Genomic DNA, 27,076 nt, shown 5'->3' with positions numbered 1-27,076 from the left:
ACATCCCTGTGGTGGAAATTGTGCAGGATGTCCCTGTTGCTGACAGATTTAGGACGTTCCTGTGGTGGACAGTGGGGAGATGGTTTCTGTGGTGGACAGTGGGAAGTATGTCCTTGCTTTGGACAGTGAGGAGGACATCCCTGTGGTGGACAGTGGAAAGGACATCACTCTGGTGGACAATAGATAGGACCTCCCTGTGGTAGACAGTGGAAAGTATGACCCTGTTGTGGAGAGTGAGAAGGACGTTATGTTGTGGACATTAAAACGGACATCCCTATTTTGGACATTGAGAAGACCCTTCTTGTGGTGAACAGTGGGAAGGATATCCCTCTGGTAGACAGTTGGGAGGACATCCATGTGATGGACAGTGGGAAGGACATCTCTGTGGTGGACAGTGAAAGGAACTCTCTGTGTTGGACAGTTGGGATGACATCTCTGTGTTAGGCAGTGGGAAAGATGTCTTTTTGTGGGGAGTGGGGTGGACATCCCTGTGGTAAACAGGCAGAAGGACATCCCTCTGGTGAACAGTTTGGAATATGTCCCTTTGGTGGACAGTGGGAAGGACATTTATGTTGTGGACTATGGGAAAAAGATCTCCATTGTGTACATTGGAAAAGACCTTGTGGTGAACTGTGGGAAGAATGTACCTCTATGGACAGAGGGGAGGATGTCGCTTAGGTAGACAGTGTTAAGGACATTCCTGTGGTGGACAGTAGAGAGGACCTTTCTGTGCTGAAAAATGGGAAGAAGGTCCATGTGATGGACAGTGGAGAGGACATTTATATTGGGGATTTTGGGAAGGACGTCCATGTTGTAGACATTGGGAAGGACCTCTGTGTGCTGGACAGTGGGCAGCATGTCCCTCTCATGGACAGTGGGGTGGACCACCATGTTGTGGACAGTGGGAAGGACGTCTCTGTATTGGACAGAGTGGAAGACATTATTTAGTGTACATTGGGAAGTACTTTCCTGTTTTGAACAGCATGGTGTAACTTTCTGTGGTGGACAGTGGGAAGGACATGCCTGTTGTAGACAGTGCAGAGGACGTACTTTTGGTGAACAGTGGTAAGGACATCCCTGTGGTGGGCAGTAGAGAGAACTTCCCTGTGGTGAACAGTGAGAAGGAGGTCCCTGTGGTGGACATTAGAAAGACATATATGTTGTGGACTGTGGGAAGGATGTTTCTGTTTTGGACATTGGGAAAGACCTCCTTGTGGTGAACAGTTGGAAGGATGACCCTGTGGTGGAGAGAGGGGAGGTCATCACTTAGGTGGACAGTGGTAAGGCCATCCCTCTGATGTATAGTAGAGAGGACCTCTCTGTGGTGAACAGTGGAAAGAAGGTCCCTGTGTTGCAGAGTGGGAAGGACATTTATGTTGTGGATTGTGGGAAGGACGTCCATGTTGTGGACATTGGGAAGGACCTTTGTGTGGTGAACAGTGGGAAGCATGTCGCTCTCGTGGACAGTGGGGAGGACCACCATGTGGTGGACAGTGGGAAGGACGTCCCTGTGGTGGACAGAGGAAAGGACATCATTTAGTGGACACTGGGAAGTACGTTCCTGTTGTGGACAGCAGGGTGTACCTTTCTGTGGTGGACAGTGGGAATGACATGCCTGTTGTGTACAGTTCAGAGGACATCCCTGTGGTTGACAATAGAGAGGACTTCCCTGTGGTGGACAGTGATAAGCAGTTCCTGTGATGGAGAGTGAAGAGGATATGCCTATTGTGGATAGTGCAGAGGACTTCCCTGTGGTGAACAGTGGAAAGGACATCACTGTGGTGTAGAGTAGAGAGGGCTTACCTGTGGTGGACAGTGAGAAGAAGGTCTCTGTGGTGGACATTGGAAGGACATATATGTTGTGGACTGTGGGAAGGACATCCTTGTTGTGGATATTGGGAAAGAACACTTTGTGGTGGACAGTGGGAAGGGTGTCCCTCTGGTGGACAGAGAGGAAGACCTACAAGTGGTGGACAGTGGGAAGGACATTCCTGTTATGATCTGAGGAGAGGATATCACTGAGTTGGACTGTGGGAAGGACGTTCTCCTGGTGGACAGCGGGAGGACCTTTCTGGTGTGAATAGTGGGAAGGACATCCCTGTTGTAGACAGTGGGGAGGGCATCCTGGTGGTGGACAGTGGGGAGGATTTCACTGAGATGGACAGTAGGGAGGATGTTACTGATGGACAGTGAGGAGGATGTTACTGTGGTGCACTGGAGAATGTTCCTGTGGTGCATAGTTGGAAGGATGTCCATATGGTGGAGAGAGTGGAGGAGATCACTGTCGTGGACAGTGGTTAGGATATCCCTGTTGTGCACAGGAGGATTTCCCTGTGGTGCAGAGTGGGGAGGATGTCCCTGTTGTTTACAGTGGGAAGGACTTCACTGTGTTTGATAGTTGGGAGGACATACATGTTGTGGACAGTTGGGAGGATGTCCCTGTGTTGGAGCGTTGACAGGATTTCACTGTGGTGGACAGTGTCAATGACGGCCTTGTGGACAGTTAAGACAATGCTCCTGTGATGCAAAAGATAATGTCTCTTTGGGGACAGTGAGAAGGATGTCCTTGTATTATGGAGTGCAGAAGATATATCTGGGGTGGACAGTGTTAAGAGCATCCCTGTTGTACACTGGATGATGTCCCTGTGGTGTACAGTGGGAAGGACATCCCTGTGGTGGACAGTGAATAGCCACTTCCCTGTGGTGGACCATTGAAATGACATCCTTGTGATCAACAGTGAAAAGGAAGTCCCATTGGAGGACAGTGGGGAGGACATCACTGTGGTGGACAGGAAAAAGGATGTTCCTGTGGTGGACAGAGGATAGTACCTCCCTGTGGTGGACAGAGGGTAGGATATTCCTATGGTTTACAGTGCGGAGGATATTCGTGTGGTGGACGGTGGTGAGGACTTCCCTGTAGTACATATTGTTGAGGACAACCATATGTGGACTGTGGTAAGGATGTCCTTGTAGTACACAGGAGGATGTCCCTGTGGTGGACAGTGGGAAGGATATCTGTTTGGTTGACCTTGGAAAGGACGTCCCTGTGGTGGACAGTTGGGAGGACCTCCATGTGGTGGACAGTGGGTAGGATATTTCTGTTGTGGACAGTGGGATGGACGTCTATGTGGTGGAATATGGGGAGGACATCCCTTTGGTGGACAGTGGGGAGGACGTTTTGAGGTGGAAATTGAAAAGGATGTCCCTGTGGTGGACAGCAGGGAGGACATCTCTGTGGTCTACAGTGGGAAGGACAGCTCTGTTGTGGTCAGTGGAAAGAATATTCCTGTGGTGCACAGTTGTGAGGACGTCCGTGTTGTGCATATTAGGATGTGCCTGTGGTGCAACGAGAGGAGAATATTTCCTTGCTGCACAGTGGAAAAGGCATTCATGTGGTGGACTGTGGGGAGGTTCACTCTGTAGAGAACATTGGGGAGGATGTCCCTGTTGTGGACAGTGGAAAGGATTTCCCAGTGAGGCACATTGGTCAAGATGTCCCTGTTGTGCACAGGAGGATGTCCGTGTGTTGAACAGTGGGAAGGACGTCACTTTGCTGGACATTGGTGATGATGGAAAGTAGGGAGGTCCTCACTCTGATGGACAGTAGGGAGGAAATCCCTGTGGTGGACAGTTGGGTGGACCTCCCTGTGGTGAACAGTGTGTAGAACGTCCCTGTAGTGGACATTGCGGAGGACATCCCTGTGGTAAACTGTGGGAATAATGTCCTTTCTGTGGACAGTGGAAGGATTTCCATGTTGTGGATAAGGGGAGTACATCCCTATGGTGGACCACAGGGGAGGACTTCCCTGTGGTGGACATGTGTAGGATGTCTCTGTGGTGGAGAGTGGGGAGGACATCCCTGTTTAAAATGGGGAGGACATCCTTTTGGTGGACAGTTGGGCAGACATCTCTGTGTTGGACTGTGGGAAGAATATCCATGTGGTGAACAGTGGAAAGTACCTCTCTGTGGTGTACAATGGGAAGAACGTCCCTCTGGTGGACAGTGGACAGGATGTACCTCTGATAGACAGAGGAAATGACATTCTATGAAGGACAGTGTGAAGACTGTCCATGTGGTGGGGAGTAGGGAGGACCTCTCTGTAGTGGACAGTGGGAAGGATATCCCTGTGGTGGACAGTAAAATGATGTCACTTTTGCGCACATTGGGGAAGATGTCCCTCTGGTGAACATTGGGAAGGACATCCCTGTGGTGGACAGTGGTGAGGACGACCCTGTGGGGGACAGTGGTAAGGATGCCCCTGTGGTGGACAGCAGGGAGGAATGCACTTTGGTGGAGAGTGTAAATGAAGTCCCTGAGGTGGGCAATACAAAGTATGCCCCTGTGGTACACAGTGGTAAGGACATCCCCTTGTGCACAGGAGGATGTCCTTGTGGTGGACTGTGGGGAGGACCACACTCTGGTGGACTGTGGGATAGGACGTCCCTGTGGTGGACAGTGAGAAAATCATCCATATGGTGGACAGTGGGGAAGATTTCGTGTTGTAGACAGTGGGAAGAATGTCCCTTTGGTGGACAGTTGGAAGGAAGTCCCTGTGGTAGACTGTGGGGGAGAAACTCCTGGTGGGGGGGAGAGTTGGGAGTAAGTCGTTGTGGTGGACAGTGGGTAAAACTTTTCTGTTGTGTACAGTGGGATGGATTTTTCTGTAGGAGACAGTTGGGAACATATTTGTGTGGTAGACAGTTAGGAAGATATCCCTGTGGTAAACAGTGGGAAGGAAGTACTTTTTGTGGACAGCAAAAGGATGTTCATGTGGTGGACAATGGGAAGGACATCCCTGTTGTAGACAGTGGGGAGGTTCTCCCTGTGGTGGACAATAAGAAGGACCTTTCTGTGGTGGACAATATGTAGGATTTCATGTGGTGAACAGTAGGGAGGATATTACTGTGGTGCACTGGAGAATTTCCTTGTGGTACATAGTCAGAAAGATACCCATATTGTGTAGAGTGTGGAGGACATCTCTGTGGTGGACAGTGGTTAGGAAATCCCTGTTGTGCCCAGTGGGGTGGATGTCCCTGTTGTTTACAGTGGAATGGACTTCATTGTGTTTGATAGTTGGGAGGACATCCCTGTTGTGGACAGTTGGGAGGATGTCACTGTGTTGGAGAGTTGACAGGATTTCACTGTGGTGGACAGTGCAGATGACGGCCTTGTAGACAGGAAGAACAATGTTCCTGTGGTGCACAAGAGAATGTCTTTTTGGTGGACAGTGAGAAGTATGTCCTTGTAGTGGGGAGTGCAGTGGGCATCTCTGGGGGATACAATGGTAAGAACATTCCTGTTGTGCAAAGGAAAATGTCCCTGAGTTGTACACTGGGGAGGACATCACTGTGGTGGACAGGCAGAAGGATATTCCTGTTGTAGACAGTGGGGAGGACCTCCCTGTTTGGGACAATGTATACGATATTCCTGTGGTTTACAGTGTGGAGGATATTCATGTTGTAGACAGTGGTGAGGACGTCCCTGTAGTGGACATTGGTGAGGGCAACCATGTTGTGGACAGTGTTAAGGATATCCTTGTGGTACACAGGAGGATGTCCCTGTGGTGGAAAGTGGGAAGAACATCTCTTTGGTGAACAGTGGAAAGGATGTCTCTGTGGTGGACAGTTGGGAGGACCTCCCTTTGGTGGACAGTGGAGAGGTCGTTTCTGTGGTGGACAGTGGAATGTACATACTTGTTGTGGACATTGCAGAGGATGTCAATATGGTGGACAGAGGAAAGGATATCCCTGTGGTGGACAGTAGAGAGGATTTTCTTGTGGTGGACAGTGAGAAGGAGATCCCTGTGTTGGACTGTGGGAAGGACATATATGTTGTGGACAGTGGGAAAGACATCCCTTTTGTGGACATTAGGAAAGACCTCTTTGTGGTGGACAGTGGGAAGAGTGTGCCTGTGGTGGACAGTGGGAAGGGTGTACCTCTGGTGGTAAGTGGGGAGGACCTCCTTGTGGTGGACAGTGGGAAGGACATCCCTGTTATAATCTGAGAAGAGGACATCACTGAGGTAGACAGTGGGAAAGATGCCCTCTCGGTGGATATCAGGGAGGACGTTACTGATGTGAACTGTGGGAAGGACATCCCTGTTGTAGAAAGTGAGGAGGACGTCCCGGTGGTGGACAGTGTGGAGGATTTCACTGTGATGGACAGTGGGGAGGATGTTACTGTGGTGCACTGGAGAATGTCCCTGTGGTGCATAGTTGGAAGGATGTCCATATGGTGGAGAGTGAAGAGGACATCTCTGTGGTAGACAGTGGTTAGAACATCCCTGTTGTGCCCAGTGGGGAGGATGTTTCTGTTGTTTACAGTGGGAAGGAGTTTACTGTGTTTGATAGTTGGAAGGACATCCCTGTTGTAGACAGTTGGGAGGATGTCACTGTGGTGGAGAGTTGAGAGGATTTCACTATGGTGTACAGTGCAGATGACGGCAAGGTTCAACAAGGTTCCTGTTGTGCACAAGAGAATGTCTCTTTGGTGGACAGTGAGAAGCATGTCCTTGTAGTGCAGAGTGCAGAAGACATCTCTGGGGTGTACAGTGGTAAGAACATCCCTGTTGTGCACAGGAGGATGTCAATGAGGTGTACAGTGGGGAGAATATCACTGTGGTGGACAGGCAGAAGGATGTTCCTCTTGTGGACAGTGGTGAGGATGTCCCTGTAGTGGACATTGGTGAGGACAACCATGGTGTGGTCAGTGGTAAGGATGTCCTTGTGGTACACAGGATGATGTCTTTGTGGTGGACAGTAGGAAGGCCAACTCTTTGTTAAACATTGGAAAGGACATCCCTGTGGTGGACAGTTGGGAGCACCTCTCTGTGGTGGAGAGTGGAGAGTACATTTCTGTTGTGGACAGTGGGATGTACATGTTTGTTGTGGACAGTGTAGAGGATGTCAACATGTTGGACAGTGGAAAGGACATCCCTGTGGTGTACAGTAGAGACAAATTCCCTGTGGTGTACAGTGGAAAGGACATATATATTGTGGACAGTGGGAAGGATGTGGCTTTTGTGGACATTGGGAAAGACCTCTTTATGGTGGACAGTGGGAAGGACATTCCTGTTGTGGACAGTAAAGGATGTCACTTGTGCACATTGGGAAAGATGTTGAACAATGGAAAAGACATCCCTGTGGCAGATAGTGGCAAGGACGACCCTGTGGTGGACAGTGGTAAGGATGGCCCTGTGGTGGACAGCAGGGAGGACGTCACTTTAATGGACAGTGAGAATGATGTCCCTGTGGTAGACAATGCAAAGTATGTCCCTGTGGTGCACACAGGTGAGTACATCCATCTTGTGCACAAGAGGATGTCATTGTGGTGGAGACTGGGGACTACCACGCTCTGGTGGACTGTGGGGAAGGACGTCCCTGTAGTGGACAGTGGAAAGTACGTCCATGTGGTGGACAGTGAGGAAGATGTCTGTGTTGTGGACAGTGGGAAGGATGTCCCTTCGGTGGACAGAGGGAAGGACATCCCTGTGGTGGACTGTGGGGAGGTACTCCTTGGGGTGGACATTTGGTAAGTAGTCCCTGTGGTGGACAGTGGGTAGGACCTTTCTGTTGTGGACAGTGGGATGGGTGTCCTTATGGAGGACAGTGGGGAGTATGTCCCTGTTGTGTACAGTGGGATGGATGTTTCTGTTGTGGACAGTTGGGAACATATTTCTGTTTTGGACAACTGGGAGGACGTCCCTGTGGTGGAGAGTGTGAAGGACGTCCCTGTGGTGGACAGCAGGGAGGACCTCTCTGTGGTGGACATTGGTAAAGATGTCTTTGTGATAGACAGTGATGAGGATGTTTCTGTGGTAGACACTGGAAAGGACGTCTCTGTTGTGGACAGTGGTGAGGACCTCCCTGTTGTGGATATTGGGAAGGAAGTCCCTGTGGTGAACAGTGGAAAGGATGTTTCTGTGGACGACATTGGAGAGGTCCTCCTCAAGATGGAAAGTGGAAAGGACGTCACAGTGGTGGACAGTGGTGAGGATATTTCTTTGGTGCAAAGGAAAACATCCCTTTGGTAGACAGTGGAAAGTACATCTCTGTGGTGGACAGTAGAGAGAAATGCACTGTGGTGGACAGTGGGAAGTACATTTCTGTTGTGGAGAGTGGGAAGGAAGTCCCTGTTGTTGATATTGAGAAGGACCTCCTTGTGGTAGACAGTGGGGAGGGTATCCCTATGGTGGACAGGGGGAATGACATCCCTGTGGTGGACAGTGAAGAGGACTTTTCTGTGTTGGACATTTGGGATGGCATCCCTGTGGTGAATATTGGGAAAAAATGTTTCTTTGGTGGATAGTGGGGAGGATGTCCCAGTCGTGGAGAGTGCAGAGGACATCCCTGGTGTGGAGAGTGTTGTTGATATCCGTGCAGTGCAAAGGAGGATGTCCATGTGGTGCACAGTGGTGAGGATATCCCTGTTGTGCACAGGAAAATGTCCCTGTTGTGCAAAGTGGGTAGGATGTCCCAGTGGTGATCAGTAAAAAGGATGTCCCTGTGGTGGACAATTTGGAGGATGTCCCTGTGGTGGACAGTGGGAAGGACATCCCTTTGGTGGACAACAGGGAGGACTTCTCTATGGTAGACTCTATGAAGGACATCCCTGTGGTGGTCAGTGGGTAGGATGTCTCTGTGGTGGACATTTGAAAGATGTACCATGGTGGACAGTGGGAAGAACCTCCCTTTGTTGGACAGTGCAAAGGACGTCCGTGTGGTAGACAATGGGTAGGATGACCCTGTGGAGGGCATTGGGTAGATCATCTTCATGGAGGACTGTGGGAAAGACATCCCTGTTGTGGAAAGTTGGGAGGATATTTCTGAGGTGGACAGTGGGTAGGATGTCCTTATTGTTGACAGTGGGAAGGACTTCCCTGTGGTGGACAGTGGGAAGGATGTCCTTGTGGTGAATAATGGGGTGGACATCCCTGTGGTGAAGAGTGGTGAGAACATTTCTGTGGTGCACAGGAGGACATCTTTTTGGTGGACCTTAGGAAGGATTTCCCTGTTCTGGAGAGTGAAGATGACATCTATGGGGTGGACAGTGGTGAGGACATCCCTGGTGTGCACTGGAAGATGTCCCTGTGTTGCACAGTCATGAAGACATCCCTGTTGTGAACAGGAGATTGTTCCTGTGGTGCACAGTAGGGAGGATATCCCTGTCTTGAACAGTGGGAAAGAACACCCCAGTGGTGGACATTGATGAGGACAACCCTGTGGTGGAGAGTGTGGAAACATCCCTGTTGTGGACAGTGGTGTTTACGTCTCTGTGGTAGACGAGGGAAGGATGTGACTGTGTTGGACAATTTGGAGGATATCTCTGTGTTGGACAATTGGAAGGACATCCCTTTGATGGAGAGTGAAAAGGACATCCCTTTGGTAGACAGTGGTGAGGATATCCATGTGATGAAGAGTGATGAGGATGTCCATGTGGTGGACAGTTAGAAGAATGTCCCTGTATTGGACTTTGGGAAGCATACCCCTTTGGTAGACAGTGGGAAGGACATCACTGTGGTGAACAGAGAGAAGGACATCCCTGTTGTGGACAGTGGGGAGGATGACCCTGTACTGGACAGTGGGTAGGTCATCCCTGTAGTAAACATTGGTGAGGACATTTCTGTGGTGCACTGGAGAACGTCATTTTGGTGGACCATTGGAAGAATGACCCTGTTTTGAAGAGTGCAGAGGACATCTCTGGTGTAGACAGTGGTGAAGACATCCCTGTTGTGCACTGGAACATGTCCCTGTGGTGCACAGTCATAAGGACGACCGTGTTGTGCACAGGAGGATGTCCCTGTGGTGCACAGTGGTATGGATGTTCCTGCTTTGAACAATGAGAAAGAACACCCCTGTGGTGGAAATTGGTGAAGAAGCCCCTCTTGTGGACAGTGGGGAAACATCTATGTGGTGGACAGTGGGGTGGACGTCTTTGTGGTTGATGGGGGAAAGATGTCCCTGTGGTGAACAGTGCTGAGGACAACTCTGTGTTGGACATTGTTGAGAACATCCCTGTGGTGTACATTGGGCAGGATGTCCCTGTTGCTGACAGAGTGTAGTACGTTCCCATGGTGGACAGTGGGGAGGTGGTTTTCGTGGTGGACTGTAGGAAGGATGTCCTTGTGGTGGACAGTGAGGCTGATGTCCCTGTGTTGGACAGTGGAAAGGAAATCACTGTGGTGGACAGCAGATAGGACCTCCCTGTGGCATACAGTGGGAAGTATGTCCCTGTTGTGGAGAGTGAGAAGGACTTTTATGTTGTGGACAGTAAAAAGATGTCCCTTCTGTGGACATTGGGAAGGACCTCATTGTGGTGATCAGTGGGAAGGATATCACTCTGGTGGACAGTGGGAAGGACATCTCTGTGGTGGACAGTGAAGAGGAACTCTCTGTGTTGGATAGTTGGGATGATATCCCTGTGGTGGAAAGTGGGAAGGATGTCTTTTTGTGGAGAGTGGGGATAACATCCCTGTGGTGGACAAGCAGAAGGTAATGCCTGTGGTTAACAGTGTTGAGGATGTCCCTGTGGTGGACAGTGGTAAGGACATCCCTGTTCTGGACAGTGAAGAGGAAGTCCCTGTGGTGGACAGTGGTGAGGTCGTTTCTGTGGTGAACAGGAAAACATTATTTTGGTGGACTGTGGAAAGGATGTGCCTGTTTGTAGAGTGCAGAGGACATCACAGAGGTGGACAGTGGTGAAGATTTCTCTGGTGTGCACTGGAAGATGTCCCTGTGGTGCATAGTCATGAGGATGACTCTGTTGTGCACAGGAGGATGTTACTGTGGGTCACAGTAGGGAGGATGTCCATGTTTTGAACAGTGGGAAAGAACACCCCAGTGTTGGACATTGGTGAGGACAACCCTGTGTTGGACAGTGGGAAAACATCCCTGTGGATGACAGTGGGGTTTACGTCTCTGTGGTAGATGGCGGAAGGATGTCACTGTGGTGGATAATTTTTAGGATGTCCCTGTGGTGAACAATTGGAAGGATGTCCCTTTGATGGAAACTGGGAAGGACGTCCCTGTGGTAGACAGTGGTAAGGATGTCCATGTGATGGACAGTGGGGAGGAAGTCCATGTGCTGGACAGTTGGAAGAACATTCCTATGGTGGACATTGGGAAGGACATCCCTTTGGTGGATAGTGGAAAGGACATCCCTATGGTGGACAGTGGGAAGGACATCCTTGTTGTGGACAGTAGGGAGGATGTCCCTGTGCTGGACATTGAGGAGGATATCCCTGTGGTAAACAGTGGTGAGAACGTTTCTGTGGTACACTGGAGAACGTCATTTTGGTGGACCATGGGAAGAATGTCCCTGCTTTGGAGAGTGCAGAGGACATCTCTGGGGTGGACAGTGGTGAAGATGTCCCTGTTGTGTACTGGAAAATGTCCCTGTGGTGCACAGTCATGAGGACGACCGTGTTGTGCACAGGAGGATGTCCCTGTGGTGCACAATGGGGAGGATGTTCCTGTTTTGAACAATGGGAAAGAACACCCTTGTGTTGGACATTGGTGAGGATGCCCCTGTTGTGGACAGTAGGGAAACATCTCTGTGGTGGACAGTGGGGTGGACGTCTTTGTGGTTGAGGACAGAAAGATGTCTCTGTGTTGAAGAGTGCTGACGACAACTCGGTGTTGGACATTGTTGAGAACATCCCTGTATTGGACATTGGGCAGGATGTCCCTGTGGCTGACAGAGTGTAGGACGTTCCCGTGGTGGACAGTTGGGAGATAGTTTCTTTGGTGGACAGTGGGAAGGATGTCCTTTTGTTGGACAGTGAGGAGGACATCCCTGTGGTGGACAGTGGAAAGCACATCACTGTGGTAGACAGTAGACAGGACCTCCCTGTGGTAGACAGTGGGAAGGGTGTACCTGTGGTGGAGAGTGAAAACGACGTTTATGATGTGGACATTAAAAAGAACGTCCCTTGTGTGGAAATTGGGAAGGACCTCCTTGTGGTGAACAGTGGGAAGGATATCCCTCTGGTGGACAGTTGGGATGACATCCCTGTGGTGGACAGTAGGAAAAATGTCTTTTTGTGGGGAGTGGTGTGGACATTCCTGTGGTGGACAAGCAGAAGGAAGTGCCTTTGGTGAACAGTGTGGAGGATGTCCCTGTGGTGGGTAGTGGTAAGGACATTTATGTGCTGGCCGTTGATGAGGACGTCCCTGTGGTTGACAGTGGTGAGGACGTTTCTGGGGTGCACAGGAAAACGTTATTTTGGTGGACCATGGGAAGGATGTCCCTGTTTTGGAGAGTGCAGGGGACATCTCTGGGTTGGACAGTGGTGAGGACATCTATGGTGTGAACCGGAAGATGTCCCTGTGGTGCACATTATTGAGGATGTCTTTCTTGTGCACAGGAGGATGTCCCTGTGGTGCACAGTGGGGAGGATGTCACTGTGGTTTACAGTGCAAAGGACATCCCTGTGTTTGACAATTGGGAGGAAATTCCTTTAGTGGACTGTGGGAAGGACGACTCTGCGGTAGACATTGGTGAGAGAATTTCACTGTGGTGGACAGTGGGGATGATGGCCTTTTAGACAATTGGGAGGAAGTTCCTGTGGTGCACAAGAAAACGTCTCTATGGTGGACCGTGGGTAGGATTTCCCTGGAGTAGAGAGTGCAGAGGACATCTCTGTGATGGACAGTGGTAAGAACATTTCTTTTATGAACAGAAAAATGTCCCTGTGGTGAACAGTGAAAAGGATGTTTTTGTGGTGAACAGTGGGAAAGACTTCCTTTTGGTGGACATTGGTAAGGGCAACCCTGTGGTAAATAGTGGTAAGGATGTCCCTGGGGTAGGCATCAGGGAGAACCTTTCTGTGGTGGACAGTGGCTAGGATGTCCCTGTGATGGAGAGAGAGGAGATAGTCACTGAGGTCATCAGTGGGAACAACATCCTTGTGGTATAGAGTGGTGAGTATTTCACTGTAGTGCACACTGAGGAGGACATCCCTGTGGATTACACTGTGGAGGACATCCATGTGGGGGACTATGGGGAGGACCTCCATGTGGTCATCGGTGGGGAGGACCTCCCTGTTGTGGACAGTGGGGTGGATGTCCATGTAGTCAACAGTTGGAAGGACGTCCCTGTGGTGGACTGTTGGAAAGACATTTCTTTGGTTAACAATGGGTAGGACATCCATGTTGTGGACAGTGGGGAGGACCTTCCTGTGGTGGACAGTGGGGAGGACCTCCCTGTGGTGGACAGTAGGAAGGATGTCCCTTTGGTGGACATTGGTGAAGATGACCCTGTGGTGGACAGGTTTATGGATGTCCTTGTGGTACACAGGAGGACATCCCTGTGGTGGACAGTTGGGTGAACCTCTCTGTGGTGGATAGTGTGTAGAACATCCCTGTATTGGACAGTGGAGAGGACATCCCTGTGCTAAACTGTGGGAATAATGTCCGTTTTGTGGACAGTGAAAGGATGTCCATGTTGTGAATAAGGGGAGTATGTCCCTATGGTGGACAGTGGGGAGGACCTGCCTGTGGTGGACCTGTGTAGGATGTCTCTGTCATGGACAGTGGGTTGGACATCACTGTTTAAAGTGGGGAGGACATCCTTGTTGTGTATAGTGGGGAGGACATCTCTGTAGTGTACAGTCGGAAAAATATCCCTGTGGTGGAAAAGTGGAAAGGAACTATCTGTGGTGTACAATGGGAATGATGTCCATCTGGTGGACATTGGAGAGGATGTACCTTTGATGGACAGTGGAAATGATGCTCTATGGTGGACAGTGGGAATACTATCCCTGTGGTGGAGAGCACGGAGGAATTCTGTGGTAGAAAGTGGGAAGGACATCCCTGTTGTGGACAGTAAAAGGATGTCCCTTTTGTGCATATTGGGGAAGATGTCCATCTGGTGAACAGTGGGAAGGACATCCCTGTTGTGGACAGTGGTGAGGACGTCTCTGTGTTGGACTGTGGGGAAGGAACTCCTTGGGGATGACAGTTGGGAGGATGTCCCTGTGGTGGACAGTGAGTAGGACCTTTCTGTTGTGGACAGTGTGATGGACGTCCTTGTGGAGTACAGTGGGGTGTACGTCCCTGTTGTGTACAGAGGAATGGATATTTCTGTAGTGGACAGTTGGGAACATATTTGTGTGGTGGACAGTTATGAAGACGTCCCTGTTGTAACCAGTGGGAAGGAAGTACTTTTTGTGGACAGCGAAAGGATGTCCATGTGGTGGACAATGGGAAGGATGTCCCTGTTGAGGACAGTGAGGAGGTTTTCCCTGTGGTGGATAGTAAGTAGGATGTCCCTGTGGTGGACAGTGGGGAGGATGTTTCTGTTTAGGCCAAATGAGAGGACGCTACTGTGTCGGACAGTGTGAATGACGTTCCTGTGGTGGACATGGGTAGGATGTCTCTGTGGTGGACAGTTTGGAGGATATCCCTGTTTAAAGTGGGGAGGACATCCTTGTGGTGGACAGTGGGGAAGACATCACTGTGGTGGACAGTGGGAAGATTGTCCCTGTGGTGGACAGCAGAAAGGACCTCTCTGTGGTGTACAATGGGAAAGATGTCCCTCTGGTGCAAGTTGGAGAGGATGTACCTGTGGTGGACAGTGTAAAGGACTTCCTATGGTGGACAGTGGGAAGATTGTCCCTGTGGTGGAGAGCAGGGATGACCTCTCTGTGGTGGACAGTGGGAAGGACAACCCTGTAGTGGTCTGTGGGGGAGGAACTCCTTGGAGTATACAGTTGGGAGGATGTCCCTGTGGTGGACAGTAGGTAGGACCTTTCTGTTGTGGACAGTGGGATGGATGTCCTTGTGGAGGACAGTGGGGAGTACGTCCCTGTTGTGTAGAGTGGAATGGATATTTCTGTAGTGGACAGTTGCGAACATATTTGTGTGGTTGACAGTTAGGAAGGCGTCCCTGTGTTAAACAGTGGGAAGGATGTCATTTTTGTGGACAGTGAAAGGATGTCCATGTGGTGGACAATGGGAAGGAAGTCCCTGTTGTAGACAGTGAGGAGGTTCTCCCTGTGGTGGATAGTAAGTAGGACGTCCCTATGGTGGACAGTGGGGAGGACGTTTCTGTTTTGGACAACTGAGAGGACATTACTCTGGTGGACAGTAGTGGAAAGGACATCCCTTTGTTGGACAACAGGGAGGACTTCTCAATGATGGACTGTATGAATCCTTGTGGTGGATAGTGGGTATGACGTCCATGTGGTGGACAGTGGGTTGGACCTGTCTATGGTGGACAGTGGGAAAGATGTCCCTGTGATGGACAGTGGGGAGAACATCCCTGTGGTGAACAGTGGTGAGAACCTATCTGTGGTGCACTGGAGAACATCCCTTTGGTGAACCATGGAATGAATGTCCCTGTTTTGGAGAGTGCAGAGGATATCTCTGGGGTGGACAGTGGTGTAGACATCCCTGTTGTGCAGTAGAGGATGTCCTTGTGGTGCACAGGCATGAGGACTATCCTGTTGTGCACAGGAGGATGTGCCTGTGGTGCACAGTGGGGAGGATATTCCTGTTTTGAACAATGGGAAAGAACACCCCTGTGATAGACATTAGTGAGGGCGCCCCTGTTGTGGACAGTGGGGAAACATCTCTCTGGTGGACAGTGGCATGTACATCTTTGTGGTTGATGGGGGAAAGATGTCCCTGTGGTAAAGAGTGCTGAGGACAACACTGTGTGGGACATTGGTGAGAACATCCCTGTGGTGGACATTGGACAAGATGTCCCAGTGGCTGACAGAATGTAGGACATTTCCAGAGTAGACAGTGGGGAGGTGGTTTCTGTGGTGGACAGTTGGAAGGATGTCCTTGTGCTATACAATGAGGAGGACATCACTGTGGTGGACAGTGAAAAGGATATCACTCTGGTGGACAGTAGATAGTACCTTTCTGTGGTAGACACTGGGAAGGTTGTCGCTTTGGTGGACAGTGAGAAGGACGTTTATGTTGTGGACATTAAATTGACATCCCTTTTGTGGACATTGGAAAGGATCTTCTTGTGGTGAACAGTGGAAAGGATATCCCTCTGGTGGACAGTTGGAAGGACATCTCTGTGGTGGACAGTGAGGAGGATGTCTTTTGTGGAAAGTGGGGAGGACATCCCTGTCATGGACAGGCATATGGACGTCCCTGTGGTGAACAGTGTGGAGGATATCCCTGTGGTGGACAGTGGTAAGGACATCCATGTGCTGGATAGTGATGGGGACATCCCTGTGGTGGACAGTAGTGAGGACGTTACTGTGGTGTACAGGAAAACCTTATTTTGATAGACTCTGGGAAGGATGTCCCTGCTTTGAAGAGTGCAGAGGACGTCTCTGTTGTGGACAGTGGTGAGGAAGTCTATGGTGTGCACCGGAAGATGTCCCTGTGGTGCACATTCGTGAGGATATCCCTGTTGTGCACAGGAGGATGTCCCTCTGGTGCACAGTGGGGAGGAGGTCCTTGTGGTTTACAGTGGGAAGGACATTCCTGTGTTTGACAGTTGGGAGGAAATCCCTGTGGTGGACTGTGGAAAGGACGTCTCTGCGGTGGACATTGGTGAAAAATTTCACTGTGGTGCACAGTGGGGATGATGGCCTTGTGGATAGTGGGGAGGACGTTCCTGTGGTGCACAAGAAAACGTCTCTTTGGTGGACAGTGGGAATGATTTTTCTGGAGTGGACAGTGCAGAGGACATCTCTGCGATGAACAGTGATAAGAACATTTCTGTTATGAACAGAAGAATGTCCCTGTGGTCCACAGTAGTGGAGATATCCCTGTTGTGTACAGAAAAATGTCCCTGTTGTGAAAAGTGGGGAGGATGTCACTGTGGTGAGCAGTGGGCAGGATGTCTCTGTGGTGGACAGTTGAAAGATGTACCTTTGGTGGACAGTGGGAAGAACATCCCTTTGGTTTACAGTGGGAAGGACATCCCTGTGGGAGACAGTGGGTAGGTTGTCCCTGTGGAGGGCAGTGGGTAGAACTCTCTGTGGTGGACAGTGGGAAGTACATCCTTGTTGTGGACAGTGGGGAGAATATTTCTGTAGTGGACAGTTGAAATGACATCCCTGTGGTGGACATTGGAGAATACCTACATGTGGTGGAGATTGGGGAGGACCTCCCTGTGATAGACAGTGGGTAGGAGGTCCCTGTGGTGGACAGTGGGTGGTATGTTCCTATGGTAGACACTGGGGAGGACATCCCTGTTTTGGACAGTGGAAAGAACATCCCTGTTGTGTACAGTGGGGAGGACGTCTTTATGGTGGACAGTGGAAAGGACATCACTTTGATGGACAGTATAGAGGAACTTCTGTGGTGGACAGTGGGAAGGAGGTCCCTGTGGTGGACTGTGGGAAGGACATTTATGTTGTGGACTTGGGAAGAACATCTCTGTTGTGGACATTGGGAAAGACCTCCTTGTGGTGAACTGTGGGAAGAACGTCCCTCTCGTGGACAGAGGGGAGGACGTCACTTAGGTGGACATTGGGAAGGACATCCCTGTGGTGGACAGTGGGGAGAACCTTTCTGTCGAGGACAGTGGGAAGGACATCCCTGTTGTGGACAGTGGGTAGGATGTCACTGGTTTGGACAGTGGTAAGGACATCCCCGTGGTGGACAGTGGAGAGGACCTTTCTGTGGAGAACAGTGCGAAGAAGGTCCATGTGTTGGACATTGGAGAGGACATTTATGTTTTGTATTGTGGAAAGGACGTCTATGTTGTGGACATTGGGAAAGACGTCCGTGTGGTGGACAGTGGGAAGCATTTCCCACTCATGGACAGTGGGGAGAAACTGCATGTCGTCGACAGTGGAAGGACGTCTCTGTGGTGGACATTGGAGAGGACATCATTTAGTGGACATTGGGAAGTATGTTCCTGTTGTGGACAGCAGGATGTACCTTTCTGTGGTGGACAGTGGGAACGACGTGCCTGTTGTAGACAGTGCAGAGGATGTCCCTTTGGATGACAGTGGAAAGGACATCCCTTTGGTGGACAGTAGAGAGGAATTACCTGTGGTGGAAAATGGGAAGGATGTCCCCGTGGTTGACCATGGAAAAGACATGCCTGTTGTGGACAGGGTGGAGGACATCCCTGTGGTGGACAGTGGAAAGGACATACCTTTGGTGGACAGATGAGAGGAATTCCCTGTGGTGGACTGTGAGAAGGAGGTCCCTGTGGTGGACATTCGAAGGATATATATGTTGTGGACTGTGGGAAGGACATCCCTGTTGTGTACATTGGGTAAAACCTCCTTCTGGTGAACAGTGGGAATGTGTCCATCTGTTGGACATTGAGAAGGAACTACCTGTGGTGGACAGTGTGAAGGATGTCCTTGTGGTGGAGAGAGGAGAGGTCTTCACTTAGGTGGACAGTGATAAGGACATCCCTGTGGTGGATATTAGAGAGGACCTCACTGTGGTGAACAGTGGGAAGAAGGTATGTGTGGTGGAGAGTGGGAAGGACATTTATGTTGTGGATTGTGGGAAGGATGTACATGTTGTGGACATTGGGAAGGCCCTCCGTGTGGTAGACAGTGGGAAGCATGCCACTCTCGTGGACAGTGGGGAGAAACTAAATGTGGTGAACAGTGGGAAGGATGTCTCTGTTGTGAACATAGGAGAGGACATCATTTAGTGGATATTGGGAAGTATGTTCCTGTTGTGAACATCAGGGTGTAACTTTCTGTGGTGGACAGTGGGAACGACATGCCTGTTGTGGACACTGCCATGGACGTCCCTTTGGTAGACATTGGAAAATACATCCCTGTGGTGGACAGTAGAGAGGACTTCCCTGTGGTGAACAATGGGAAGGAGGTCCCTGTGGTGGAACATGAAAAGGACATGCCTGTTCTGGACAGGGCAGAGGACATCCCGATGGTGGACAGTGGAAAGGACATACCTGTGGTGGACAGTAAAGAGGACTTCCCTGCACTGGACAATGAGAAGAAAGTCCCTGTGGTAGACATTGGAAGGACATAGATGTGGTGGACTGTGGGAAAGACGTCCCTGTTGTGGACATTAGGAAAGACGTCCTAGTGGTGAAGAGTGGGAAGGATGTCCCTCTGGTGGACATTGGGGAAGAACTGACTGTGGTGGACAGTGTGAAGGATGTTCCTGTGGTGGAGAGAGGGAAAGTCGTTACTTAGGTGGACAGTGGTAAGGACATTCCTGTGGTGGATATTAGAGAGGACTTCTTTGTGTTAAACCGTGGGCAGAAGGCACCTGTGGTGGAGTGTGGGAAGAACATTTATGTTGTGGATTGAGGGAAGGATGTACATCTTGTGGACTTTGGGAAGGACCTCTGTGTGTTCTACAGTTGCGATCATGTCCCTCTGGTGGACAGTGTGGAAGACCACCATGTGTTGGACAGTGGAAAGGATGTCCCTGTGGTGGACAGAAGAAAGGACAAAATTGAGGTGGACATTAGGAAGTATGTTCCTGTTGTGGACAGCAGGGTGTACCTTTCTGTGGTGGAGAGTGGGAAGGATATGACTGTTGTGGACATTGTGGTGGACATCCCTGTGGTGGAGAGTGGAAAGGACATCCCCGTGGTGGACAGTAGAGAGGACTTCCCTGTTCCACGCCCCTTTTCGAGTCCCCTTCGCCCGCAAAAGAGACACGTGAGGCAGTGTTTGGGTGGTTACTACAACGAGGCTTTATTCTTGTATCAGCAGAAGCGGAAAGACCCAAAGCCCAGGAAAGGCACTGTTATATGTACCCTAGATTGGCGTGTTCACTTCTGATTGGCTGTTCACTCATCACCCCATATTACACCCCGGGGATGGGCAGTGACTTTGGTGCACTTTTGCCTTTTGCACCTGCGCAGTTAGTTGTTTCCTTGTGGGAGCACAGGATGCCTGTGCCATCTTGTAATGGCGAATGTTGTCATGCTCACTGGGGCCCTTAACATCTCCCCCTATCAATATTATAAAGATGGAATAGCCTATTGCCTATCAAGCGCGGCACCAACTCAGTGAGGGAAAGCAGAGACCTGATCCCCTGTGCAAAATGAGATATTGTAATGGGATTCTTCTCTTGTTGTCATGCAATGAGTAATACTTCCCATACCCATCTCAATGTCGTTTAATGGGGAAAGGGAGCCTCCGCCCTGGGGCGCCAAAAGGAGAGGAGGTTTTTGGCATCAAACCTTTGTGCAATCAGGCATACTTTCAGGAAATCTATTCACACTTGTGGAACATTCCCTGTCGAGTACCCACTCGCAAAAACCTCTAAATATTCAGGTACCACAGTTATTCAGGCAAGGGCTGGCTAGACTTAGACCTCTCATCAACCCAGTGCAATGGGCTGAACCCTTGGGGTGCATCAACAGAGGGTCTCAGTCATCAGTTACTTTCTTAGCATAAATAGCCAAATTTCAGGGGGAGATCCTTGCTCCAAGGCTGCGAGTGCTTGGGCGATAGCGGCCTTGTCACATTTTTGTTGGGCTCTGAGCTTACAGACCAACCATAACATGAACACTAATCTACAACATAGGGCTGTACCAAACAGGCCTATCCCCACCCTTTAAGAAAGAAAGAAAAGGCAGAGGTAAGCCAAGAAGTAAAATCGCCAGGGGTAACAAAGTCTATTCTTGTTCCCGCAAGGCTCAAGGTCTGGATCTGTAATCGCTGTTGAATCTGGTCCAGCTCCCTAGTCCAATTCCCTTGTAAATAAGCAGAAAGATTATGGCTTTGAATAAATGTATCATTCATAAATCTCAGAGGTGTAATATATAGATGTGGGGTTGTTGACACGCAGCTCATTTGAACCACATCTGTGAGCTGCTCTACATGGGCTTGGAGCAAATCAACTCTCTGATTGACTAACAGGATGCCTGATGTCAGGTATGCATCCACTTTCTGTTGAGTGGTCAAAGCCTCAGAGGTCTTTTTTGAAATTTGATTAACAACAGTAGCTGTTGTAACTTGATTAGCCATGGCTCTGTCGGCTGTCACAGCTTTAGCCGCAGAGATGGTGATAGCAGTGACAATGGCTGTAGTTATATCAAAATCTATCTTTTGTCGAAATAAAGTCAAGGTCCCAGACATATGAACAGGGATAGGGATCCAAGTGGTATACTGGTTATTAGGGCCTGTTTATAGACAAGAGCAGACCGGCACTGGGACATAAAGTAAGTTATATTGGTAGAAGTATTAAAGGAGTTCTTGGATAGGATGAAAAGAAATGGAGGATACACACAAACTGGAGTGAGGCATTACAGTTAAGGGTATAGGAGAAATTCTGTTTAGCAGAAGTGGCACCTTTTAAGAAGGCAAGGGCATAGGTTTTGGAAAAGCAGATAGGATAGCCATCTAAATTCACTATATATATTAGGAACCCAATTTAGGAGAGTCTAAGTGAGAACTGAGAGCGTCTGCAGTTAATCCTTCAGGGGGTCATTTTCAGGAACCTCGAGTCGCCACGTCAGTCGCTCTGGCAGCCAAAATGGGTTGTCTTCTTCCTGTGGAAAAACACAAACCGCTCCCCTGGATCTTATTAAAATAGGATCCGGGCCTTTTCATTGACCAGTCAACACATCTTTCTATTTTATCATTTCTTTTGGCCTAGTTGGTTCCAGGCAATGACGATCAGCCGCTGTATTTCCCTGACTGTCTAAATTCAAAAAGTTGAGAGTAAAAAGTGTCAGAGAAACAGTAGCTCGTGGCACCATGGGCACAGCTTCCTCAACTTTCCCTTTTTGTTTTATCAAATAAGTTTTAAGGGTATGATGAGCACACTCAATGATGCCTTGTCCCTGAGGACTGTAAGGAAGACCTGTCAGGTGTGTCACCTCCATTTGGCGACAAAATTGTTGAAATTTTTGAGAAGTGTAGGCTGGTCCATTGTTCGTTTTAAGGATTTTAGGCTTTCCCCAGGCACTCCAAGCCTGGAGACAATGTTGAATAACATGGGCTGCCTTTTCTCCAGTCAATGGAGAGGTGAACATAGCTCCAGAACAGGTATCAATGGAGACATGTAAATATTGTAATTTGTCAAAGGATGGAATGTGAGTAACATCCATTTGTTAGATCTGTAATGGCCTACTTCCCCAAGGGTTAATTTTGGTATGGGGAACAGGTAGGAATTCATAGCAGTTTTGGCATTGAGTCACGATATCTCTAGTCTCCTTTCTAGTAATGTTAAATCGACATCGTAGTGTCTCAGCTGTCACATGAAACCTTTTATGAAAGGCTTTAGCCAAATCCAATTTTGGAGAAAGGGCAATTGTAATCAACTTTGTGGCTCGATCTACCAGGTCATTTCCACGGGACATAGGTCCCGGTAAGCCTGAGTGAGCCCTAATATGAGTTATAAAGACAGGAAATCTTCGCTTAGCCAGGGTAAGCTGAATCTTTTGAAAAACTTCTACAAGTCGGCTAGATGTCTTAATTAACCCAGCAACTTCTAATGCTTTCACTGCATTAACCACATAGAAGGAATCTGAAACAATATTTAAGGGACCTGGAAAGATTTCCAGAACGTCTGACACCACTAGGCATTCCACAATTTGAGGTGAGGTTTCATGGTATTGTTTGGATGTAACCTTATCATTAACCACATAGGCACCCACTCCTGTTTTAGACCCGTCCATATAAACTACCATTCCATCTGGGAGTGACCTCTGAGACACAATATGTGGAAATATGATAGCTTGAGTTAAGGCAAATTGTAAGATGGGATGTTTAGGATAATGATTATCTATTTGACCATTGAAGGAAGTAACCAGCACTGCCCAAACATCAGAGGTCGCCATGAATATTTGGACTTGATGGGCAGTATAAGGCACTATCAAAACCTTAGGCTCCCTTTTAAAATGGGTAATGGCTGCTTTTAGTCCACGAAGGGCAAGTTGAGCAACTGCATCTGGATACCTTTCAATAATCTTTGTGGGAGAAGCATTGGGATGAATCCATAACAATGGCCCCTCCTGCGATAACACAGCAATTTGTAAGTGTCTAGTTTTAAAAACACATAAGTCAAAGGTTTTGGTTTCATCTATGCATTTTAACTGGGCATCTTGTAAAGCATTTTCTACTACTTGTAGAGCATGGCTCCTAGCCAGTGTTAAGGCCCTCGGTGAGGAAATATGAGCATCCCCGTCTAAAATATCAAATAAAGGTTTCAGCTCGGCCGAGGGAATTTTTAAAAATGGTCTTAACTAATTTATATTACCTAATAATTTCTGAAAACCATTTAAAGTATGTAAATGGTCTCTACGAATCTCCAATTTCTGAGGAATTATCTTTTTTGGGTAGATAACCGTCCCTAAAAAGGAGCCAATTTCTGAAAATTGAACTTTCTCAGTAGCAACATGCAGACCCCACTGTTCCAAGGTGTTTAATAATAAGGGGTATGAGGTCTGTAAAGTAATTAAATCCTTATGACACATAAGAAGGTCTTAACAGCAGCTGTCCCTATCTGTGTGTATACCTGCCGAGGGTGAGCGGTCTGGTCATTCGCGTGTACGCCAACTCCAGCCAGCATGTCAAAAGTCCATAGTTGTTGTCCCTCAGTGTTTGCATTAATCCTCAGTGCCTCGTGTCACAAGGCCTTCCACTCTAGGTATTGGCCCATATTGTTAAGTACCGCCTTCACCGTGTCCTGCCAGTCTCCTGGCCTCATAGCAGCTGTACTTAATCTCTCCACTTGGGATACAGTAAAATTAGCCCCAATTCCATGTACGTACTGTCTCAGCTAATTCTTTGACCTGTCTATACTCTACTGGGGCATGAACACGGAGGCCTTCTTCCGCTTCAAAGACCGGAAATGTAAGCTGTAGCTGTCTCTGATCTCCTGGGCTAAGAAATGAATCAGAGGCACTGCCCGGGGTATAGGCCGGAGGCAAGGGTGGGGCCAAGGGATTCAAGGTCTTTCTTAGTCTTATCCCAGAATGGCTATTTTTTGCATAGGCAGCTGCCTCCTCTTCTAGGCTCTCCTCCTTGGAGCTGCCAAGGTCTATGGAGGCAGGCTCCTTAATGGGGTACAGGGGGGTCCCCCCGAACTCCACTCTCTCTTCACCTGCGGGTGAAGGGTCCTTAACCTTAACAGGCCCTGCAGTGGCCCCTGTTCCTTTCAAGTACTCTTTTCTATGACCAGGCTCCTTGGCCTGCCTCTGTTGCCCAGGCTTTTTTGTCTGCTTTTCCTTTGCAGGCTCCTTGGCCTGATGCCGGCTAACACGCTCTGTTTCTGATAGCCTGGAGTGGACCTCTCTTGAAACCTCTTGACTTGCCCTAATAGCTGTGCTGTGAGTTGGATCCTCACAACACAAATGAGCTAAAAATGAAAGCAACGCAAGCAAGAGGCCAACTATTGTAGCGGCGGCAATGGGTGAAAATCCGCTTGCAACCAAGGCTTCCACCCCAAACATACCTCTCAAAGACGTACCTCGATCCTGTAGTCTTTTAACCTGCCCCGAATCTCGGGGGGTCTCCCGCGGCGCCTTGAAATTTCCGAGTTTCTGCACCAAATTGTACCACGCCCCTTTTCAAGTCCCCTTCACCCTCGAAAGAGACACGTGAGGCAGTGTTCGGGTGGTTACTACAGCGAGGCTTTATTCTTGTATCAGCAGAAGCGGAAAGACCCAAAGCCCGGGAAAGGCACTGCTATATGTACCCTAGAGTGGCGTGTTCACTTCTGATTGGCTGTTCACTCATCACCCCATATTACACCCCGGGGATGGGCAGTGACTTTGGCGTGCTTTCGCCTTTTGCACCTGCGCAGTTAGTTGTTTACTTGTGGGAGCACAGGATGCCCACACCATCTTGTAATGACAAATGCTGTCATGCTCACTGCAGTTCCTAACACTTCCCTGTGGTGGACAGTGGGAAGGAGGTCCCTGTGGTGGAGAGTGAAAAGGACATACCTGTTGTGGAAAGTGTGGAGGACATCCCTGTGGTTAACAGTGGAAAGGACATCCCTGTGGTGGACAGTAGAAAGGACTTCTCTGTGGTGGACAGTAGGAAGGAAGTCCATGTTGTAGACACTGGAAGGACCTATATGTTGTGGACTGTGGGAAGGACGTCCCTGTTGTGGACAATGGGAAAGAACTTTTAGTAGACAGTGCAAAGGAAGACCCTCCTGTAGACACTGGGGAGGATGTCCCTGTGGTGAAAAGTAAAAAGGACGGACATCACTGTTATGCTCTGAGGTGAGGATATCACTGAGGTGGACAGAGAAAAGACTTCCTTGTGGTGGAGAGCACGGAGGACCTTTCCGTTTTGAATTGTGGGAAGGACATCCCTGATGTAAACAGTGGAGAAGACATCCATGTGTTGGACAGTGGAGAGCATTTCACTGTGGTGGACTGTGGGGTGTTGGGCCTAACACAAGGTCTAATCTCCATTTCACCTCCACCCTTCAGTCATGTACACAGGTGGAGGGCGTGAACAGGCCCTAGAGAGATTTACATACCTGAAGGCCAGAGGTGGAGCCGATTAAACATTCCTCCCCAGCCCTTCCCCCCTTCTCCCCTCCCCTTTTTAACTCAGGTCGATCCTGGGTTTGAGGGAGTATGCATCCAGATCCGTCCACAATTCGCCATGTGAATAAACCAGTTTTGGAAACCCAAGGGCTTCCTCGTGTGTTGGGGCTGCGCCGCTATGAGAAACTGTGAGGAGCCAGGGAGAGACTTTTAGTTAATGAACAGCCGGGCCCAACTTCCAGCTGGAGAAACCCAGATCGTTCCCAGCCGACTACCCACAGCATGGCAGGAGGAACCGCGGGATCCTCAAGCCTTTTTTTTCCCCACATCTGGCGCCCAACGTGGGGCCTTGGAAGCCACACAACCACGCAGCTACTGATACCGCGGGAAGGGTAAGCCCTGAACTCTTGAAACAAGAAATCTGTTTTTTCCTCCTGTGTTTCAGTCGGAAGCCATCGGGCGGATTTAAGTAAGCCAAGGGAGCCTTTGCTACCTCCTGGCCAGGGCCACTCTCTGGTGCTGGTTCAAAGCTTCCCTGGCCTCTGCTTAAATCCCTATAGCCCGCAACGGGCGTTGGCAAAGACTCTATCTAGACTCTCTCTAAAACAAAAAGAAATCTGGTGACGCAGCAGCCATTTAAAAGCCATAAGGGCGGCTGCCAGTTCTTAAATCTGCGGGAAGGCTTGGCGCTCTTGGACCATTGTGGAATCCCCCAAAGCCAATAGGCCAAGGGAACGTTCCCATTGGACAAGGTGTTTCTCCTCCTTTTCTATCATGGGAAACTCCACCTCACGTAAATGTTCACCCCAAGCCAGGCAAATATATTCTTTACTAAAGACCCACGGGATAAGAATAGGCAAAAGGCAAGCCTCCTTGTTTTGGGAGGAAGTCCTTCAGATAGCACCATGCATGGCAGAGGATAATATTTACAGTCCAGACTCTTGGAGCAAAGTAGCTTCCCTTATCAAAAACAGAGATAAAAAACCCCCTTGTGAGTTTTTGCCGATCTTAGCTGCAATTCGGCAATGTATAAGACCATCGAAAATAGGACAGACTGAGAACAACACAGCTCCTGGGGCCCCTCGGTTAAATGAACCCAAAAACCAAGGCCCCAAAAGTCACCTGGTTTCAGACCTTGAGGCCCTTACCCAACTAATAAGAGAAATAAAATCCATATACCCACCCCTTCCCCCTTATGCCTTGGAGGAAATGAAACCATGTGCTCCTCCTGTCCCTCCCTCCCCCATCCAAAGGCAAGGCTTCATTAAAATACCAAAGGAGCTTTCCCCTGCCTTCCCTCTTACCTCCCAACCAAAGAGAGATAAGTCCCCTCCCCCTCCTCTTAGCCGCAAAAGTAGCAGTCCTTCAAAATCCATAGATAAAACCCAAACTGCTCAAACATTCCCAGTTAATATCCACCCCACTCGAACTAAACCACTTAAATGGCACCCTATCCAAGCCTCCGACCTAAAAGAACTCAGGCAGGCAGTGAAGGAAGATGGCATTCATGCACCGTGAACAAAATCGCTCCTACAGAGCCATATTGCCAACTTAAACACCCCCCAAGATTGGAGAGATATTTGCCGTTCTGCCCTTCCTGATCCAATGTTTCTAGAATGGGAGGCGTATTATCGTGATGAGTGTCTTCAGCAAGTCAGGCAAAACCAGGGAAGGGAAGATGACACTCCATGGGGTTTT

The sequence above is a fragment of the Arvicanthis niloticus genome, chromosome 3, assembly GCF_011762505.2.
Source record: "Arvicanthis niloticus isolate mArvNil1 chromosome 3, mArvNil1.pat.X, whole genome shotgun sequence".
Lineage (NCBI taxonomy): Eukaryota > Metazoa > Chordata > Mammalia > Rodentia > Muridae > Arvicanthis > Arvicanthis niloticus.
The sequence above is the reverse complement of the archived record's forward strand: the minus strand, read 5'-3'. Positions refer to the sequence as shown.